Source organism: Lampetra planeri, chromosome 71 (genome assembly GCF_965212315.1).
Source record: "Lampetra planeri chromosome 71, kcLamPlan1.2.h2, whole genome shotgun sequence".
Lineage (NCBI taxonomy): Eukaryota > Metazoa > Chordata > Hyperoartia > Petromyzontiformes > Petromyzontidae > Lampetra > Lampetra planeri.
The window spans coordinates 1,653,836-1,676,921 of NC_136176.1; the positions used below are offsets into that span (position 1 = coordinate 1,653,836).

Below are 23,086 nucleotides of genomic sequence, written 5' to 3' on the forward strand. Positions count from 1 at the left end.
TATTCTTGGTTAATAGAAATATAGTTTTATTATTTCCCTTCTGCGTGACTTTACCGACGTGACTTTACCTAAAGAACCAAGAATATGAATACAACCCTAGACAACGAAGCCGAGCTTAATCAGCATACTTACATCACACTTTCATAACTTCATACAATTCATTGTATTATCCCGATTGATAATAAAACCCTAGGCAACGAGGCAGAGCTTAATTATCATAATTTTAACAAAAATAAAGACCCCATTTATACAACAGTGTTGACGCTGATGGTGGTTTTTATAGGTGGTTGATGATGATGGGTGTTTATGCTGATGATGGGTGGTGGTGCTGATGATGGGTGGTGGTGATGATGATGGGTTATGGTGATGATGATGGGTGGTGCTTATGATGGGTTGTGATGATGATGGGTGGTGGTGGTAGTGGTAATGATGATTAGTGGTGGTGATGATGGGTGGTGATTATGATGGGTTGTGATGATGATGGATGGTGGTGGAAGTGGTAATAATGATTGGTGATGGGTGGTCGCGATGATGAAGGGTAATGGGTGTTGGTTATGATGGTTGGGTAGTGGTGGTGATGATTGATGGCGTGTGATGATGGTGAAAAACGGCATAATGACCGAAGCAAAGTGCCGAAGAAACCGAACATCTTTTTTTATTTTCCTATGATCTTAAAGGAGAGCGGGGAAGAGGGAGGGAGGAAAGAGGAGAGGGGGAGAGAGGGGGAAGAGGGAGAGGGGGGGAGACACGGGGAGAGGGAGAGACAGGGTGTGTATGTGGCTGTGTGGGTTGTAGTTTCTATGGCACTGAACGTCCTAGCAACGCCGAGTTGACATTATGGGGGTGTTTAACCAACTCAAACTAAGAGGCACTCCACACACAGAGACACACACAGAGAGACGAACAAATACACAGACAGACACAGAGACATACAGATACACAGACAGACACACACTGACACAGAGACACAAAAACACAACACAAATACACAGATACACACACAGAGACATACAGACACACTTACGCATAGACACACACAGACAAATAGAAACATACAGCCACACAGACAGACACGCACAGACACACACATAGACAAATAGAAACACAGACACACACAAACACCACTTGAGGTTTGGGTGGTGGAGGTAAGTGAATGAGTAATTAATTATCATCATAACTAAAACTCTCCCCGTGTCTCTCTCTCCCCGTGTCTCTCTTTGCCCGTGTCTCTCTCTCTCTCCCCGTGTCTGTCTCTGCCCGTGTCTCTACCCGTGTCTCTTTCTCAGCGTGTCCCTCTCCCCGTGTCTCTTTCTGCCCGTGTCTCTCTCTTTCTACCCGTGTCTCTTTCTCTCCCCGTGTCTCTTTCTCCCCGTGTCTCTCCCCGTGTCTCTTTCTCCTCGTGTCTCTTTCTCCTCGTGTCTCTTTCTGCCCGTGTCTCTCCCCGTGTCTCTCTCTCCCCGTATCTCTCCTCGTGTGTCTCTCTCCCCTGTCTCTCTCTTTGCCCGTGTCTCTCTCTACCCGTGTCTCTCTCTCCCCGTGTCTCTCTCTCTCCCCGTGTCTCTCCCCGTATCTCTCTCCCCGTGTCTCTCTGCCCGTGTCTCTCTTTCCCCGTGTCTCTCTCCCCGTGTCTTTCTCCCGTGTCTCTCTCTCAACGTGTCCCTCTCTCAACGTGTCCCTCTCTCCCCCCGTGTCTCTCTCTACCCGTGTCTCTCTCCTCGTGTCTCTCTCTGCCCGTGTCTCTCTCTCCCCGTGTATCTCTCCCCCCGTGTCTCTCTCCCCGTGTCTCTCTATCCTCGTGTCTCTCTCTGCCCGTATCTCTCCCCGTGTATCTCTCTCCCCGTGTCTCTCTCCCCGTGTTTCTTTCTCCCCGTGTCTCTTTCTCCACGTGTCTCTCTCTCCCCGTGTCTCTCACCGTGTCTCTCTCTCTGCCCGTGTCTCTCTCTCTCCCCGTGTCTCTCCCCGTATCTCTCTCTCCCAGTGTCTCTCTCTCTGCCCGTGTCTCTCTTTCCCCGTGTCTCTCTCCCCGTGTCTCTCTCCCGTGTCTCTCTCTCAACGTGTCCCTCTCTCCCCCCGTGTCTCTCTCTACCCGTGTCTCTCTCTCTCCTCGTGTCTCTCTCTACCCGTGTCTCTCTCTCCCCGTGTATCTCTCCCCCCGTGTCTCTCTCCCCGTGTCTCTCTCCCCGTGTCTCTCTCCCCGTGTCTCTCTATCCTCGTGTCTCTCTCTGCCCGTGTCTCTCCCCGTGTCTCTCTCTCCCCGTGTCTCTCTCCCCGTGTGTCTCTCTCCCCGTGTCTCTTTCTCCCCGTGTCTCTTTCTCCACGTGTCTTTCTCTCCCCGTGTCTCTCACCGTGTCTCTCTCTGCCCGTGTCTTTCTCTCTGCCCGTGTCTCTCTCTCTCTCCCCGTGTCTTTCTCCCCGCGTCTGCGAGTGTCTGAGTATGTCTGCGTAAACAATGTAACAAAAGATCAAACAAAGCTTGTGCTTGAGGCCCCGGGGGAACAGGCGTCAATGACTTCTCCTGGCCAAACCCAATTTGGCGGAGCCAGGATATTGAATCCTTACCCTCTGGATTCCTCCAGAAACAGCACAAAGCCTTTGCAGGTGGCCATGTGGAATGTTCAAACGCTCACTGTGGAGGAGAGGCTGCCACTCCTCTGTTGGGAGCTGGACCGGTACCGCCTGGATCTCTGTGATATTCAGGTGGTCCGGTGGACCGGCTCTGGCTCCTGTCACCATCAGGGGTGAACAGTCCTCTACTTGTGTCAGGAGACCGCCATACAACAGGGATTGGCTCTTCTGAACAAAATAATGAATGGGGCATGGGAGCATGGCGGTGAGGTGTTTGAAGCTGTAAGCCCCAGGCTACTTTGGGCTCACTTCCCATCAACTAGAGGCGAGGAGTGGTGATCGTGGTTACTTATGCCCCCATCAGTGGAGGGATGCAGGTAAGGCCGATGAGTCAGATGCCTTCCTTTCACAGGTGCTAGCTAAAGTGGTCCCTCGGGATATAGTCATCCTGTTGGGTGACTTTAATACCTGAGTTGGTCATGATGCTGGCACCTGGTCAGGAGTGATTGGCAGGCATGGGCCAGATCAGCTCAACAACAACAGTAGGAGGCTGCTAAACGTTGTGCAGCCCATGGGCTTGTAATTACCAACACGCTGTTCCAGCATCAGCGTATCCACACAATATAGTGGATGCATGCAGGGTCCAAGAAAGAACATCTGCTGGACTATATAGTGACATAACAGCCGATGCGAGCCCATGTCCTTGACACCAGGACCTACCGTGGAGCTGATCTGCCCACTGACCATCGACTTGTCATCTGTAAGATGCGCCTGCCATTCTTCCACTCTGGTGGTGGGTGCACAACCAGGACACCATTCAAACCCTTAGTGGCATGGTCTCAGCTAGCGATAAAAGTTGCAAGCAAAAATTTCAGCATCGCTTGCAGCTGGGATTGGTATCGTCCGCCACTTCTGATGTCTAGAGGACATGGGTGAAGTTTTGGATTGTGGCTCATGCAGCTGCGATGGCGTTCAAGCTGGCTGAGAAAAAGCAACAGGCCCACTCTCATCGTCTACAGCATCCCACATCAGAGAATGAGGAGGCTTACTGCAGCCTTCGCTCAGAGGTTCGGAGAGCCGTGAGGTGCTACAAGGATGGGTGGTGGTCATGGGTTGCTGAGAAGATGGAATCTGCCTCAATGGCCCGCGGTCAAGAATCAGGCTGAATTGTGTGAGGAGTTCACACATCCTTGAAAGATCTGGACAAATTCCCATCGGTGATCTCCGCCGGCAGGCAAGGCTGTGATGGCTTTGTCATGTAGCCCGCATGCCCAGCCACCACATGCCTAAACAGCTTTTGTTTGGCCGGATAGAGGGGGCTAGATGGCCACGGCACAGGCTAGAGAAAACATGGAGTGATATGGTACAAGAGGATGTGGAGCTGAGTGGACTTGCCGATTACTGGTACCAGCAGTGTCAAAATCGGACTCTGTGGAGAGGTTCGTGAAAGACGCTGCTACTGGGCAGTTGGAGGCAGTCGCCCTCCAACAATAACGGAGGGCAGAGGAGCGACTCACAACAATGAGCGGGGCGGCTAAAACACAGCAAATTGGCACAGTAGGGGGCACAGGTGGTGCATCAGCCAGTCAGTCGACCCATGGCACCTGGGTCTGCCCCGTGACCTCCTGCCAGTGGGCGTTCAACACTTCACGTGGCCTTAAGGTGCACATAGCTTGGCACAACCGCCATGGTGACGTCACTGCCACTTAGTGGCGAATGGAGGTTGGTGTTGTGAGTCTGTGTGTGTGTGAATGAATGAGTCTGTGTATGTGCGTGAGTCTCTGTATGTGTGTGTCTGAGTTTGTGTGTGTGCGAGTCTGGGAGAGTTGGTGAGTGGATGAGTGGATGATTGAGTGAGTGGGTGCGTGGGTGGGTAAGTGAGTGGATTCGTGAGTGGTTGAATGAGTGGGTGGGTTGGTGAGAGGGTGAGTAGGTGTGATGGTGGTGTACTAAACATCGCCACTGGGGAGACAAAGGCGGCCGGGCGTGGTGCTGGCCACCCACCCCATCTGTGTGTGTCACAGTGTCGGTAGCCTTCATCGGTGCTGCTACTTACTACTAACAGCACTTGCCCTACAACCCTGCTAGAGGCTATCTGCGGGTAGGTAGCTTTGTCTGCAGCTGGGTCTGTGTAACAGCACTTGCCCCTACAGCCCTGTTAGAGGCTACCTGGAGCAGCTTTGTCTTTGTCTGTAGAGTGATGGCCAGAAGAACGAGGGATGCATCACCGATAGCTGGAGTCTTGTACACAGGTGATTCACTCACCACTCACTCTCTAATGACTCACCACATTCTCACTGACCCACCACTCACTCACTCAGTCACTCATACAATGACCGACATACTCGCTCAGCCACTCACTCGCTCACCCATTCGTTCATTCACTGGCCCACGCACCCACTCACACAATCACCCACTCACTCGCTCAGCCACCAACTCACTCACCCACTCACTTGCTTACTCACGACTCACTCTACCATTCGCTTACGCACGCACATACTCAGTAACTCACTCACACAATCACCACACAATCACCACTCACCCACTCGCTAAATCACCCACTCGCTCACCCACCCACTGACTCACTCACACACCCACTCACTCGCTCACCCAACCACTCACTCGCTCAGCCACCAACTCACTCACCCACTCACTTGCTTACTCACTACTCACTCACTCTACCATTCGCTTACGCACGCACATACTCAGTAACTCACTCACACAATCACCACACAATCACCACTCACCCACTCGCTAAATCACCCACTCGCTCACCCACCCACTGACTCACTCACACACCCACTCACTCGCTCATCCAACCACTCACTCGCTTAGCCACCAACTCACTCACCCAGTCACTCACCACCAACCTGCTCACCACCCACCCGCTCACCACTCACTCACCCACTCAGTCACTCATGCACTCACTCGCCACTCACTCACCCATTCACCACTCACTTACTCACCCACTCACTCACCCACTTATCAACTCGCTCAAGAATCCACTCACTCAATCACCCACCCAATCAATCACCACTCCCCCACGCACCAATTCGCTCAGCCACCCACTAACTCACTTCTCATTCACTCACTCACCAACTCACTCACTCACCACTTACCACTCGCTCACCACTCACCCACTACTCAATCAACCACTCACTCCCTCACCTAAACACTCACTCACCCACTCACTCAATCATCCACCTACCTACCAACTCACCCACCCACTCACTCACTCACTCACCCAATCACTCAATGACCCGCCCACCCACTCTCCACTCAATCACTGACTCACTCAGTCACCCACTCACTCACTCACCTACTCATGCATCTTCTCACCACTCACCCACTCACCCACTCACCCACCCACTCACCCACCCACCTACTCACCCACTCACCCACCCACCCACTCACCCACCCACCTACTCACCCACCCACCTACTCACCCACCCACACGCCCAATCACCCACACACTCACCCACCCACTCACCCATGAACTCACTCACTCACCCACCCAATCACTCAATCACCCACTCACTCAATAACCCACTCACCCACACACACACTCACCCAATCACTCAATCACCCACCCACTCACCCACACAATCACCCACTCACTCACCCAATCACTCATTCACCCACCCACTCACCCACACAATCACCCACTCACTCACCCACTCACTTATCCAATCACTCAATCACCCACCCACCGACTCACTCGCCCACTCACTCAATGACTCAATCACTCACCCAATCACTCACTTACCCATCCACTCACTCACTCCCCACTCATCCACCCACTCAATCACCCACTCACTCATTTACCCACTCAATCACCTACCCACTCACTCAGTCTATCACTCACCCACTCACCGACTCACTCACCCACTCACCCAATCACTCACTCAATATTTATAATGTAATGTTTCTCTGTAGGTCCGGACGGTATCACTGATTACAGACCACACGTAGCTGATAGCAGAGTCAACTCCGTTGTAAACTTCATCACTACGAGAAATCCTAACACAGGTATGTCCCTGTCTGTCTCCCTATCTCTCTGTCTGTCTCTCTCTCTCTGTATCTCTCTCTATCTTTCCCTATCTCTCCCTCTCTCTGTCACTCTGTTAGTCATCGCCACGGGGCTCACCTTTAAGGGGGAGATATTTGTGCAATGCACACCTCCCCCGCGCAAAAAGTGCTCTTCTCCAACTGCCCTCCTTTCCTCGAAACTGCTGACCTACAACGAGACCTTGAGCGGTTCGGCAAAATTGTGTCCCGCATCATCATGCTGCCCTTGCACACACGGGACACAGAACTGGTGCACGTGAATTTAATGTGAATTTTAAGTACACGACGGAAGGCAACACCTACACCATGTACGCGTCGACCGCGTTGCCACGCTGCTACATGTGCAGTGGCTTCGGCCATGCCCGTGCAAACTGCACGGGCAAACCAAAAGAAAAAAACGTGCAGCCTGCAACTAACATCACGCAGCAGCAGCCGCCACAGCCTCAGCAGCACCGACAGAGGCAGCAGCTACAGCAGCAGGAGCAACAGCAGCAGCAGCCGCCATAGCCTGTGCAGCGGCAGCATCAGCAGCTGCAACAGCAGTAGCCACCACAGCCTCAGCAGCAGCAACAGCAGCCACCACAGCACGAGTGCCAGCTGTTGCAGCAGCACGCCGCTGATTCGGCGGCCGGTCGCGCAAAACTGCCGACCGACGACGAGGATGATGACGGCTTCAACCTCGTCACCTGAACTGTAACAGCACTCGCAGCGACAAGAGGTGGGACCAGATCTGCTGCTTTGTTGGGGAACACAAAGCAGATGTAACTCATCTTCTTGGTTCTTTCGGTAAAGTCACGTAGAAGGGAAGTAATAAAATAATAAAAATAAAACATAATAAAACAATTCTCACGACGTTTCGGCCACAACGCAAGCAGCCGTCCTCAGGCGAAGAATGAGACATTATCAAGCTAGGAGCTTATATAGGTGTAGCGAGGAGGAGCGCCTTAACAAAAGAATGTGCATATGAAGAGGAATTTTAGCATACCAATGGGCAATGCGTAGGAGGGGGGGCGGAGGGGTTTCAAAGTCCCATTATGCCCATGCATTATGCAGGATCAACAGCACCATAATGCATGGGCATAATGGGACTTTGAAACCCCTCCGCCCCCCCTCCTACGCATTGCCCATTGGTATGCTAAAATTCCTCTTCATATGCACATTCTTTTGTTAAGGCGCTCCTCCTCGCTACACCTATATAAGCTCCTAGCTTGATAATGTCTCATTCTTCGCCTGAGGACGGCTGCTTGCGTTGTGGCCGAAACGTCGTGAGAATTGTTTCATTATGTTTTATTTTTATTATTTTATTACTTCCCTTCTACGTGACTTTACCGAAAGAACCAAGAAGATGAATCCCTGCAGTCACGAAAGCTTTAAACAGATGTAACTCTCCTCCAGGAAACTCACCTCGACGCCACTCTGGAGACTCAACACCAGCCTTTTATAGGCGGCCGGGCCTCCTTCAGCCACGCCGAGGACAACCTCACCGGCGCGGCGATTGTGCTCAGTTCGTGGTTTGCGCTAGAGAACGTCTCCTTAAAATAAATTGTCAAAGGTCACTTGATTTCTGTCGACTTCGTCCTGAATAACTCCAGCCTCAGGTGGTTTAACGTATACGCGCCGAGCAGGGCCCGCTAGAGGAAGCTCTTCTTCGGCGCGCTGCGGGACGCACTTGCGACAGACGACATGGACGACGTGCTCACCGTCGTGGGCGGAAACTTCAACTGCACCCTCGACCCAGCTCTCGACAGCAATACCACTGAACCTCAACGTGAATCCGCACGGCCGCTAGTCGACCTCGTGCGAAGACTGGATCTGCATGACATGTGGCGACTACAGCATCCAGCCGCTGCGGCTCTCCAAGGCAGGATAAGCCTTGCCAGGCTCGACCGACTGTACATCAATGCCAGCAGCGTTAACCTGCTCGGGGACAGTAAAATCGTTCCCTCCGGGTTTTCCGATCACCACCTGGTCTCTATGCTACTGCGAATTCCCAGAGCGGAGCAGCACAGCGCCTACTGGAGACTCAACGTACTTCAGGGAAACCTTCAAAGCATTTTGGGCTCAGTGGCTGCCTGCCAAAAGAAGCTTCAGCTCCCACCAGCTACGGTGGGACAACACAAAGGCGCAGGTCAGGGCTCTCTGTCAGCAGTTCATGAGCCAGCACGCCGCCACCAAGAACGAAGTGGCGCGCCAACTGCAGAACGAGCTGTTGGCGATAGAGGCAGAGCTGAGCTCATCCCAAGGCACAGAGCAGGGTGAGACGCTACTGGAGAAGCAGCGACTTTTCAGGTCCATCACGAACGAGCAGGAACGTCGCACTTTTGTGTGAAAAACGATGCAGCACCTGTCGCAGATGGACTCTCCCTCAGTTTAACACGTAGGTTTTCGCGACCAATATTATTCATAATCAATGTTTTTTAGGGTTTAGATCGCGTTATTTATAAATTTGTCGTAACCCTCCACCACCTGACACGGCCAATCAGTAAAAAAGTGTCACGTTGACAAAAGACAAATAGTTCACTGCTTTAGCCCACCGGTGTGTTGAAGCGTGAAACCACAACATTTACAATTTGAGTACGACGTAATTGCATCCAGCATCATCGGGCAATTCGCCAGACTCTCCCTCTAAGTTTTTCTTCCGCTTAAACAAAGTGCTGGCCAACACCAACACAATTTCCAGTTTGCGAACCCCAAATGGACAAACAGCCACATCTGAGAGCGAGATCGCCAAGACCGCCAGGGGTTTCTACTCGCAACTTTTCGTCACCGAAACCATACACGACGAGGCTGTCCAGGAGCTACTGAACGGGGGCCCTACCTTAGGAAGTCCCCGAGAAGGATCGTCTGGACAGCCCCGTTACCCTGCAGGAGCTCTACACCGCTGTGAAAGGGCTCGCAGCTGGAAAAGCCCCAGGGATTGACGGCCTGCCGGTTGAGTTTCACGCAGCCTTCGGGGATGAGCTTGGCCCTCCACTACTGCAACTGTTGACGGAGAGGCCTGCAGAAGGGTGAACTCCCACAGAGCTGCAGGAGAGCGGTAGTCTCCCTGCTACCCAAGAAGGGGGACCTGCGCCTCGTCGAGAATTGACGACCCGTGTCCTCCCTCTTGTGCGCCGACTATGAAATCTTCTCCAAGGTGCTGGCAAACCGTCTCAAGACAGCGCTGGGTCAGCTGATCATGTTGGAACAGTGGTATTGCATCCCCGGCCGGTGCATATATAACAACATCGGTACGGTCAGTGACATAATCTCCCTTGCAGAAGCGCATAACATGGACTTGGGCCTCCTCTTCTTGGATTAGGAGAAGGCCTTTGACAGGATGGACAAACTCCTAACATCGCTCGGCTTCGGCCAGGTCTTCATCTCGCATGTTAGGCTCCCGTACACGGGCACATCCAGCCTCTTGAAGATAAACCAGCGGCTCGGCACCCCTTTCCCTGTGATGAGGGAGGTCAGACATGGATACCCCCCCTCAGGGCTGCTGTACACCCTGTCCATTGAGCCACTGCTATGCCACCTCAGACGAATCTATCTGGCCTCAAGGTCCGGGACCTGAGAACACAGTCGTCAGGCTCTCGGCTTATGCAGATGACATATGCGTCGTGCTCAATGACGCGCATGACATTTCCACGTCCTGCCAGGCGGTTGCAGTGTACGAGAGGGCCTCCTCCGCCAGGGTCAACTGGGCCTGTGTTTGGGGTCGCGAGGCGGCGTTCAGTCTGTGCTCCTCCCAGGAGTCAGTTGGCAGGCCGATGGAGTCCAGTACCTGGGGGTTTACCTGGGGAAACCACACGTCACTTTGAACAACTGGACCGAGCTGACCGATACAATCGAGGCTAAATTGCTGACATGATCACGCCTCATTCCGCAGATCTCTTTCAGGGGCCGAGTGCTCATCGCTAACACCCTGGCAGCATCCGTGCTGTGGCACAGGACCAAGGCCCTCCAGCCTCCTGCTTGGCTACTCACCAGAGTCAACCGCTCACTCGCCCACTTGGTCTGGCATGGGAAGTACTGGCTCAGGCCGGGCGTTCTCTGCCTACTGGTGGGCGAGGGTGGCCAGGGTCTGGTGGACGTCGCCGTCAGGGTCATGAGCTTCAGGCTCATGGACGTCAGGCGGCTGCTGTACGACCGGGAGGAGCTACCCTGGAAGTTGCCAGCCCTCACCCTGCTGTCTCCCTGTCTCTCATGGGTATGGAAAGGAGGTCTTCCTTATGGACCTGAGCCTGGTCGACTCCACGAGGCTGCCAGGTTATTACCAGAGCCTCTTGGACGCGTGGCGGAGCTTCGAATGGAGCAGAACGCACGTACCCTACGACTCTTCCTGAACAAGCCCTTGTTCTGCAACGGCCTCTTCCAGGGGATCAGAGAAGAGAGGACCCTGGCTCTACGCCTCACATCAGCAGGGCTGTGGACAGTCTTCGACCTCGTGCAGGCCCACCAGTGCAAGTGGAAGACCGAAGCTGAGATTGCCAGCACCGTGGGACTCCGCTTCATGCTCGCCGGGGAGAAGCTGCTGCGGGACGTGCTCTGGACCATGAGGGAGCTGCACCTGAAACTGGAGGTACTGGGGGATGGTGGCGGCCCTCCCCCACCCCTCCTTCTCGAAGTTGTGCTTCTCCTGCGCGCAGCCCCCTGGCCACAGCGATTCTGGCAAGCTACTGAAGCTCCGAGGCTGCAGGAACGTGCCCATGAAGAGCGGCCCGAACAAAGCTGTGTAAAGGCGCTGCATTCCCGGGACCTGGCCGACCTACCGGACACAAAATGGAGAGATAATTTCTCTCCCCTCATTTTGGCCGCCCCCCAGTGGAAACAAATGTACAAGTCTCTCGTAGCCAAACTATGCGGTGACCTCCAGTGGAAATTGGCAAACTGCACTTTGCCATCGGGGGTAAGACTTGTACATTTCCTGCGGTGCCAGGGAGGATCTGCCCCACCAGTACTAACACTGCCAGCGGATTAAACCAATGTTCCGCCTTTTGGGGGACATCTTCAGGAAACTGGGGGTGTCCTTCTACAACAGCAGCTTCGTATATGGGGTGGTGCCTTACCTGGCTAACAAGCGCCATGACCTCACCAACTTCGCCTGTGCTCAAGCGAAGATGGCGGTGTACAGAACGAGAAAAAAGATGCTGGAAGGTGACACTGACGGCTGCTCTGTGCTTCCAGTGTTCCGGGGCCTACTCAAGGCGCGGCTCCAACTGGAGCACACATACCACAAACATGCCAGTGATGTGCAGCACGTCTTCTTCGAATGCTGGGGGGCCGGAAAAGCCCTCTGTACCAGCGTGGACGGCACCCGCATGTTCACCTTCTGAAGTGCTCGCTCGTCGCCGTGGCGTGCACGATGACCACCACCACGTGACTTTTCTCTTGCGTTGTGCACGGCGAGTTTAGCGCCACAGCGCGTGGATTTATAGAATTTGTTATTTGTTTGCTGGTGACTGTATTTCGTATCGGAATCGCCTCTAGTGCTGTTACTGCTGGAGGCAAATAAAGTTGTTAACAAGTCAAAAGTCTATCCTCTGTCTCTCTCTCGCCTCTGTCTCTCTCTCATCTCTCTCTCTCTCCTCTGTCTCTCCTCTGTCTCTCTCTCTCTGTTTTCCACATTTGTCACTCCACACAGTCAGCTTAATGTCTTCCACCCATCTCAACTCGCCGTGTGTATGTAATGAATGATATTGATCGATCCAGCACCCCCACGGCCACCTGTTATTACCAATAATGACGCTGACGATGATGCTGATCCTTCTGATGCTGCTGATTGCTGATAATGATGCTGATGATGTTGATAATGCTGCTGATGATGATGATCATCAGTGATGTTGCTGATGATGATGCTGATGATGATGCTGTAGATCATCAACATCATCATCATTGATGTTGCTGCTGATGATGCTGATGCTGCTGATGCTGCTGATGATGATGATGCTTGTGATGCTGATGATGCTGATGACGACGATGATGTTGATTGATGATGATCATTAGTGATGTTGCTGATGCTGCTGATGTAGATGCTGATGCTGCTGATGATGTTGCTGATGCTGATGATGTAAATGCTGATGCTGATACTGCTGATGATGCTGTTGATGATGATACTGATGATGATGCATATGATGATGCTTATGACGATGATGATGCTGATGCTGATGATGCTGGTGATGATGCTGATACTGAAGCAAACGATATTGATGATGATTCTGACTGCTGATGATTCTGATGATGATGCTGGTGATGATGCTGGTGATGATGCTTGTGGTGCTGCTAATAATGCTGACGATGATGCTGACGATGCTGATGCTGATGATGTTGATGATGCTGATGCTGCTGATGATGACGATGCTGATGATGATTCTGATGATGGAGCTGTTAATGCTGATTATGCTGATTATGCTGATGCAGCTGATGATGCTGATGATGCTGCTGTTGCTGATGATGCTGATGATTCTGATGCTGCTGCTGATGCTGCTGATGATGGTGCTGATGATGGTGATGCTGGTGATTGCGATCCTAGCCTTTACCAAACACCACGTTGGATCGATCGGGTGGGGTGTGGAAAACCTGGCGTGGATCAATCACTCGGCCCTCTCCTCCGGACACCAGATCAAGGTGTGTAGTGTATAGTGTAGTGTATATTAGTATAGTGTATTGTGTAGTGTAGTATGTAGTAGTGTAGTGTACAGTGTAGTATGTAGTAGTGTAGTGCATAGTAGTGTAGTGTATAGCAGTGTATCGTGTTTAACACGTAGGTTTTCGCGACCAATATCATCCATAAGTGGTTTTTTTGGGTTAGATCGCGTAAAGTTAGGAAATCTAACTCCAAAAAACCTCGATTATAGAGTGTAATATATAGTGTACTTTATACTGTATTGTACAGTAGTATAGTGTATAGGTTAATGTATAGTATATAGTGTAGTGTATTGTCGTGCAGTGTATGGTGTAGTGTATAGTAGACCAGTGTATAGTGGAGTGCATAGTAGTGTATAGTCGTGTATTGTATAGTATAGAGTAGTGTATAGCAGATGCTATATTGGACAGACGGGACGTAACATCAACGTAAGACTAAAATAACACCAAAGAAACATTAAATGATCTCAAACACAACTGTCGGCAGTGGCAGAGCATGCTTGTCAACAAGGACACTCAATTGATTTTGATAACGCTGAAGTGTAGTGTGAAACTAATTATTACTGGCCAAGACTAATTAGAGAACCCATTGAAATTGAGAGAAATAGAAATAACTTTAATCGCTCTGACAGCCACAGGCTTAGTGCGGCCTGGAAGCGTATTATTAAATACATAAGATATATAATACAATTCCTTATAAGGGAAACATATACAAATGAATAACAATTGAATGATTACCAATCTATATAATTACAATACCCTCCCCCTCTCTGTCTCGAATCACTGCACCAGAATGAATTAAATGATGACGTCACCCTGCTGCTGCTCTATTTAAGACCGGGAGCAATGGGCAGGCTTTACCATTCTGGCAAATTGCCCGATGAAGCTGGATGTAATTACCAGCGAAACGTCGTACTCAAATTTTAAATGATGTTGATTCACTCTTCAACACACCGGTGGGCTAAAGAAGTGAATTATTTTGTCCTTTGCAAACGTGACACTTTTTTTACTGATTGGCTGTGTCGGGTGGTGGAGGGTTACGACACATTTATAAATAACGCGATCTAACCCAAACACCTTTATTATTAATAGTGTCTAGTAGTGCAGTGTATAGTATTGTTGTGTATAATGTTGTGTATAGTAGTGTAGTATACAGTGTAGTGGAGTGTGTAGTGTAGTGTATAGTGTAGTGTATAGCGTATTGTATAGTAGTGTAGTGTATTGTGTAGTGTGGTGTATAGTGTAGTGTCTGATGGATGATGGTTTCTAACTAACCAAGTGGTATGAGTCCACAGAGGGGCCCATTCCTTCAGGCTGCTGAGGACTCTCACAGCCACAACCACCAGCACCCGTGGTGCGTGTAGACATCAAGAAGCTTACTCACTCACCCACCCACCCACTCACTCACACACTCACTCACCTTCTCATTCATCCAACCACTCACTCACACTCTTACTAATCCACCCACCCAATCACTCAATCAGTGACCCACTCATTCATCCATCCACTCACTCATCCACTCACTCATCCACTCAATCATCCACTCAACAACAACCGCCATTCACCACAAGTAGTGTTGACGTCACCACGTCGCTTGTGCCAGGCTAGGTGCATGTTAAGGCCACGTGAATTGTTGAACGCCTACTGGAAGAAGGTCACGGGGCAGACCCATCATGTGCCACGGGTCAACTGACTGAGATGACTGGCTGATGCACCACCTGTGTCCCTTACTGTGCCAACTCGCTGTGTTTTAGCCGACCGGCACTCCGATTGTTGTTTTGAGCATCGCTCCTCTGTTCTCGTTGTTGCTGGAGGCGACTGCCTCCAACTGCCCAGTAGCAGCGTCCTTCACGAGCATTTTCCACAGAGGCCGATCTTGACACTGCTCGTACCAGTCATCGGCAAGTCCAACAAGACCTACATCTCTTCTCTAGCCCATGCCGTGACCGATTAGCCCCATCTATCCAGCATGCAGGCCCCCTAGCCAACGCAGCCTTGCCTGCCGGAGGAGCTCACCGATGGGACTTTGTCCAGATCTTTTTTAGGATGTGTGAATTTTTCACACAATCCAGCCTAGTTACGCCCAGGATGAATCGTTGGCAAGCGAGCCTAAATGTTTCTAATCAGCGAAGATGTTCCATTAGGGGAGTGCACGTTTTGCAAGCATAGGGAAGGGAGGACATTACTGTGGCCGAGAAGACCTGAAGCTTCATGTGGAGCGACAGACCAGGTAGCTTCCACAAAGTGTTACTCAGCCGATGAAAATTATAATGCCGCTCGACTGATTCAGAGCGAGACCTCTGCTATCAAACCGGAGCCAGTCATGAGCACACTGCCCAGGTATGGAAAACTTTCTTCTCTTTCCACAACTGCTCCATCACCAATTAGGAGTTGTTGGGTAGAGTATCTGATGGCACTAAATATCCATGCAGACGCTTAGTTTTGGTGAGGCTGAAAGTAAGGCCCCAACTCTTAGTGGCATGCTCCAGGTTCAGCAGCAGTGCCTCCAACTCTTCCTCTGAGTGAGCAGCAATCACCAGATCATCAGCATACATTACATAGCTTGAACACACCTGGGCATCAATCAGCCTCCCATGGTACCTGAACCAGATGTAAATTCCTCTGGTACAACTGTAGTGAGTCCAACTGAGTCGCAGACATTGTCTTGGGAGCAACACTATTTATTGCACCAACTCAACATAACATAACCTACACTTGGGTGTTGAACGCCCATCTAACCACGCTACGGCAGAACTAGACACGGTTCGCTATCCTGGTCCGGACCACGAACTGGGTCCCGGACCACGTGCCTAGAGGCTTCTTCAACCTGACGTGGATCTTCTTCACCACCAACCCAAAGAACACCGAGCCCCTCACGGGGCCCCCGTTATATCGGTCTGGGCTGGGGCTGACTCTGCCCCTCGCCCCGCCCACCTTCTAGATCTCTCAAGCTCTTCCCCGAAGGCTCCCGAGAGCTCCTTTATACAACGTGACCGCCCAATGGCCCCCGTCCACCGGTGTCCCCCCCCTCCAATATCGCCCGGTCACGTGTCGGCAGGTCAACCAGCGTATCATGCCCCAACGTCACCCTGGCTGGCTGACACTCCCTCTCGCTCCCTCACCGCGAGCCCACACCTCACATTGTACATGGTGCCTCCGCGCTGACCAGCGCTCACCCAAGCCCTGCTAGGGCTGGTACGACGCCCAGTAAGCGAGCTACACGTAATGCCAACACATTAACCGCCGTGGCTTTGCAAGCCTGGCACCACACAGTGACATTCACAGTCACTACACAACCAATGAAGGCTTCACGAACTATGTGGTCTATATCTATGTTAAATAATACGGGAGTCAGAGGACATCCCTGTCACACCCCAAGATGAATAGGGAATGCCTCCGACTCCTGGCCATGTAGTTTTACGCGGGCCCACTCACCATCATGAAGGCCCTTAATTATTATGAGCAGAGAATCAGATTCTCCAAAAGCACGAAGAACAACCCACAGCCCAGGCCTATTGATGGTATCATAGACCTTGATCAGGTCAATAAAGCAGAGATGTAGGTCCTGTTGGACTTCCCTACACCTTTGCTGTAGTAAATGGACAGAAAATATGGCATCTATGCAGGACTGCATTGGCCTAATGAAACCACATTGGCCTAATAAAACCACATTGCCTGGTAAGGCAATGTTGAATGAACCTTGCCAGGATCTTTCCCAGTACACACTGAGGAGGAAGATGCCCCTGTAGTTGATACAGTCTGTGCGGGTCCCCCTTCTGAAAGAGGGGGACCACCAGGCCATCCTTCCCATCCTGCAGAACCTGTCCAGTGGTCCACATGTCGGGCAGTCTGTGCACAAACGTCACCCTCCCTCAGCATTTCGCTTGGGAGATAAACTCTAACCGTTTCTTTTTCTTGTCTCAGACTCTGTATCGCCGTCTGTACTTCTCAACAGATGACACCTCTGCGAGACACTCAGTGGGTGACAACTTCTTCCAATATTGGAGGCACCGCAGCCTCAACAGGGTCATCCCAAATTTGCCCCATGAAGTTTTCCAGGCTGAGGGATTTTTCCTTCCCCAAAACTTCAGGGAAATGCTCAGCAAATCTGCAAACCTGTTCTTGGGTGTCGCAGATCGGATCACCATTCTTTCGCCTAATGATGGTGATAGATGTGGCACTTAAAGTTACTTTTTGATGGAGTTAAAGAGTGATTTGTGATCGCGGGCTATTGAGGCATATTCCATCTCCTCAGCAACCACCTTGCAGCAGTGCACCGCGCTCCGAACCTCCGAGCGCAGTCTGCAGTAGGTCGCATCCTTCGCTGACATGGGAGGCTGTAGATGGTGAGAGTGGGCCTGTCACTTTTTCTTAGCCTGGGCCTCTGGGGAGGTTTGGACCTCATTCGCTCTTCCATCGCTATATAGTCCAGCAGATGTTCTTGCTTGGACCTGGCGTGCATGCATGATGTTGGGTGGATGTGCCGATGCTGGAACAAGCATGTTGGTAATTACAAGCCCATGGGCTGCACAGAAGTAAGTCTAGCAGCTTCCAACCGTTGTTATTGAGCTGATCTGGCCCACGCCCTCCAATCACTCCAGACCAGGTGCCAGTGCCAGAATGAACTCGGGCATTAAAGTTACCCTTCCAACCACTTACTCACCCACTCACTGACCCAGCGACCTACTCACCCACTCACTGACCCAGCGACCTACTCACCCACTCATTCACCCACCCACCCAATCATTCAACCCCCCCCACAACCACTCACTGCCTCACTCACTAACCCACTGACTCACCCACTCACCCACTCACTCACTCCCTCACGCACCCACTCACTCACGCACCCACGACAATGACCCCTGTCTCGTGTGTCCAGGCAGCCCCACCCAGTGCTGCTGAGCGGAAGAAGGCAGCGTGCATTCATGGCCTGGGATAGACGCTGCTAAGGGGCGACCCTCAACCCACACAGCCACCCACTCACGCAACTCCTCACCCACTTAGTCACTCAATTACTCACCCACTCACTCAACCACACAGTCACTCACTCAACTACTCACCCACTTAGTCACTTAATTACTCACCCACCGACTCATTCAATTAACCGCTCACTCACCTACTCATTCAACCACTTAATCAACCACTCACTCACGCCCCACTCACTCACCCACTCTAGTAATAAATATGATTAAGTGAGTATGCATAAAATTATCAAACGTTCTTAGTATCATTGTCTCTCTCATTGTTTAAGGGTATGCATTATCAATCGTGATAATATCAATGATTCACGCTTTGCCAAATTATGTGTAATTTTGTCAGGATTCAGATCTCACAACAGGATACAGTTCTCGTAATTAAGATAAAATGATGCATGACTTAGGAAAGAAGCACTCGGATCCTTCTTGTTATAAGCCCCTTTAATATCAACTTACATTGACATCCACAAAGAATGTAATTACAGTAGAACTACACAGTTACCCATACGAATATACGTACTCATCACTTCGTACTAATTGATTAGAAGCATCAACCACTGCATCACAAGACTATGCGATGAGAATAAAAACAAACAGGCTACCGCCTCAAACAACGGTGTTAATGCCAAGCATTCGCATTCATAACGTAAATAACAAAAACAAGGGAGGGGGTTAGAAAAGCGTCAACGATCGAATTGCAAGATTATGCAATTAAAATAAACAAACAAGCTAATTCTTGACTTAAAGCTTTCGTGACTGCAGGAATTCGTATTCTGTGGGTCTTTCGGTAAAGCCACGTAGGTAGAAAAAATAAGAAAAAATATCACGACGTTTCGATCGCAACGCAAGCAATCGTCATCGGGTGAAAAACAGCGAGAGACCTGCTGAGGCAGGATGTTATAAAGGTTTGAGATGGGTGTAGTCCAAGGGTCATAAGCGAAGTGGGCAGGGCTAGCGAATACATTTGCATGTTAATGTAAGATCGGAGAGAGCTGGGCAACCTCCACGTCGACGAAGCTGCGGGGGTTGCCATTGTATTGTGAATAAGCAAAGTAGGCTGGGCTAGTGACGAAAATTTGCATGTAAATGTAAGATCAGAGAGAGCTGTGAAACTTCCACGATGACGAAGCTGTGGCCCTTGTATTGTGAGAGATAGCATGTCAATGGCAGATCGTAGAGCCACCGCCACATAAAGGAAAACGAGCAACGGTGGCTGTGTTAGTGAGACATTTAACCTGTTAATGTAGAAGCAATTCACCTGTTAATGTAAAACCAGAGTTGAAAACAACTACTAAACATCACAGCCAGTTATGACTTAACCTGGTTAATAACGTCCTTTCAATGATTGCTCAGTTTGTACCCATCTTTTCGGTTGAAATTGTGTCTGTGTTTATATATCTGGATGGCTTCATGAACGAATCTTTGCTGATAGCCAGTGGGTTTGGAGAGTACCTTCGTTGTGGAAAAATCAATTTCGTGTGTGCCCATAGCATTAAAACAATGATCAGCCACGGCTGAGGTATTGGTCCTACCGTGTTTCAGATCTGCCTTATGTTCACGAACACGGTCCGAGACATGTCGCTTAGTTTCCCCAATGTAACTACTGCCACAGACACAGCTTGGTTTATAGACGCCAAGGTATTGCATGTCAGGGATCACATCCTTCACAGATGGGAACAGATCACGAATTTTACGTAATGTGTTGAATCGAACCTGGTCTTACATTTACATGCAATTTTCTTCACCATCCCCACCCACTTCGCTTATGACCCTTGGGCTACATCCATCAAAAACCTTTATAACATCCTACCTCAGCAGCTCTCTCGTTATTTTTTCACCTGATGACGATTGCTTGTGTTGCGATCGAAACGTCGTGATATTTTTAGTTATTTTTTCTATCTACGTGGCTTTACCAAAAGACCCAAAGAATATGAAACAAGCTAATGTCTCAGAAAGCCAACATTTATACTCATATGCGTCACATAGAGTGGGTGTGTGTGTCAGGGTGGAAATCATGGTCAAGGTCCACCAGTTATGATGTAGCAGTAGTAGTAGAACCCCTCTTAACGAGCATCCCTGATAATGACGAATCACTTCACGGCGGGCCTCCATAGAGCCCAATGTGTTTGCTTACCGACTATTAAACGTGAAGCCGCTCTGCTCTATGAGATCTCTTTTACCAGTGGCAAAATATAATGGTAGGTTTTTACCCTTTTAACTGGTACAAAACTGACACCTTTATTCAAGGCATCATGTTTGCAATGACCACAACACAAGTAGTCAATAAAGCAAACAAAAAGAAGCAACTCTGATAAGGATAAGCTCTGCTCTGCTGACAAGCCGCAAGCGCTGGGCCAGCGTGGCCACAGAGCACTCCAGCTGCAGATCGAGCCTGGCATGCAGACCACCTGCTAGGGGGTGTGATGTGGCTGCAAATGGCGAACTGGCGGCGAGCCGACTCGAGAGCCGTGAGCGCACTCCACCTGAGAGGCGGACAGCCCTCAGTGGTACAGCGAGCCGCGTTTTCACAACACACTTCAGCAGCGGACCGAGCCTGCCGTTCTGCACATCCCGTGTGGGACTGGATGTATTTTCTTATACAGAGAAGATAGAAGATGAACACCGACACTTCCACATACCCATCAGATGACCACACCACGTACAGCTGGTGACGCGATCCTCATGCAAGGATTTGCACGTGAACGGACTCACACCACACTATACAGTGGGACCCCTCCTCTTAACCGCGGTAAGTGGTTCCACGAAACCGGTCATTAAGTGATTTGGTCTTTAAGCGAGTATAGGAAATAGACTTTAAAGGCTTCATTTTTTTCGATAGCATCGAAAGTTACCCCTTTTCACTAAGAAAAACGTACTTTAGAAGATTTATACAATGGATATGAATACATCAATTTGGCACATTAGGAATGGACCACTCTTTAATCATTTCCTCGTGCAGCAAGAAAGTAAAGTGTGGTTTTGTGATAGTCCTTGTGCTGTGCAGTACATCAATGCACGTGTGTACACCAGCATGTGATACCTGAGTTGGTCCGGTAGGTGGCTGGCAGGGTTATTGATTAACGGCACTTGCATACCAGTCACATGGTTAATGGCGACTGGGTTAAAGTTTGCTCTGTGTGACACACGTGCTAAAGGGTAAAGGGCCCAAAGGTTGTTTTTGATCTTTACAGAAAAGTTCTAGACTTGTTCTAGACTTCAAGCTTGGCTTTGAATTGTTAGTTTGTGATATATTCAATAGGAGGGGTTTCGCACTGTAATTATTGATTCTTTAACCCTAATATTGTATATTCTATAACCATGCCCATACACAGAGTATGACTACTTGCAATGCTATTGAGAACAGAACACATATGTAATGCGAGCGTGAGTGGGGTTTTGCCGCTCAGCTCTGGGCCAATCAGACGCCCGGAGTATTTGGGGCGGGGCCCAGTAATGTGGGCGTATGGGAAGGTCCGCCGCCCACCTCCGGTCCAATCGGGTGCCGGAAGATCAGGGGCGGAGCCTAAGGGAGGAGCCGGAGGGGCGCGGAGCGAAGGGTGTAATTTGGAAGGTTCGGAAGGTGTGTGGTGAAGGGTGGAGACAGGATGACGTGTGAGGGGAATATAAGGGGGGTCCGGAAGAGACTCGTGGTCAGTGGGTGTAGTCACGAAGTGGGACCACGTTGAGTTGTGGGACGTCTCCTGCGCCATCGGCCACGTGGCTGGAGACGACTCCCAGACAGAGGTCGCAAACGGGTTTTGATTCCTTACCCGTACCCGGCCGCACCAGGGTCGCAATCGGGTACCCGTACCCGGCTGTACATGTACCCTACCCGTACCCGGCCGGGTACGGGTAGGGTACGAGTACAGGTACCCGATTGCGACCTCTGGGATGAAGCCATGTTGCAGGCGCAGGTGGGTTGATTCTAGGAACTTGAATTGTGAGAAGAGACAAGACGTTGGGAAATAAGTGACAAACAGTTACTCACCAGTGACTCACGGTCTACCCGTACCCGGCCACACCAGGGTCGCGAACGAGTACCCGTACCCGGCCGGGTACGGTTAGCCGGGTATCGGGTAGGGTACGGGTATCGGGTACCCGGTTGTGACCTCTGCTCCCAGCACATCGTCAGCCAACGGTGTGCGGGAGGAGAGAGTGCGACTGACGGAAAGGGCGCGCGGGGCGTGCGGGAGAGACAGCCGGTCCGCTGTCAGGATCGGCGGAGTGTGAGCAACAATAACAAGAAATAAAGAGTGACGGAGACCAAGCTGTGTGTCGTCAACATCTTTTATTACACATGTAAAGTAGTAAGTTGTACAATGGTGACAAATACAGTATGTATGTTGTACATTTACAGTACTGGTAATGGATGTAAGTCGATGGTATAGATAGACATACAGCTTAGGATTAAAGTAATATTCGAATAGTGAAGTACAAGGGTTATTGTCAAAGACAAAGATGGCTTATCAGTAGTAGAATTGGGGTTAAGAGAAACTGTTATTGATTAGCCGGACGTGTACACCAGTCACATGTTTAATGGCGACTCGGTTGAAGATTGCTGTGTGTGACACGTGCTGTTGCATATTACAGAATAACCACAATAAATGTGTTTGCCCTCGATTTGGAGCACCTGCCCACGTCCTTAATTTCGAGTGTGCAACATAAAGATACTTACAACCTTGATTTGAAGCTTTCGTGACTGCAGGAATTCATACTCTTTGATTCTTTCGGTAAAGTCACGTAGGTATAAAATAAAACTTAATAAATAACGAGAGTACGACTACTTGCAGCAGACCATGCTTTCCCACCTGATGATGGACGCTTGTGTTGCGCCCGAAATGTCGTTATTT

The 23,086-nt window shown here is 50.4% G+C and overlaps 1 long non-coding RNA gene across 1 annotated transcript; it reads left to right on the forward strand.

Annotated features, from left to right (window-relative positions):
- Nucleotides 1-833: 833 nt before the first annotated feature.
- LOC144737574 (uncharacterized) lies at nucleotides 834-18,480 on the forward strand. The gene is made up of 6 exons (XR_013589033.1): nucleotides 834-1,145; nucleotides 4,762-4,817; nucleotides 6,502-6,594; nucleotides 13,148-13,242; nucleotides 14,556-14,614; nucleotides 18,140-18,480. It is a non-coding gene; the product is annotated as an uncharacterized LOC144737574 (long non-coding RNA).
- Nucleotides 18,481-23,086: the final 4,606 nt, after the last annotated feature.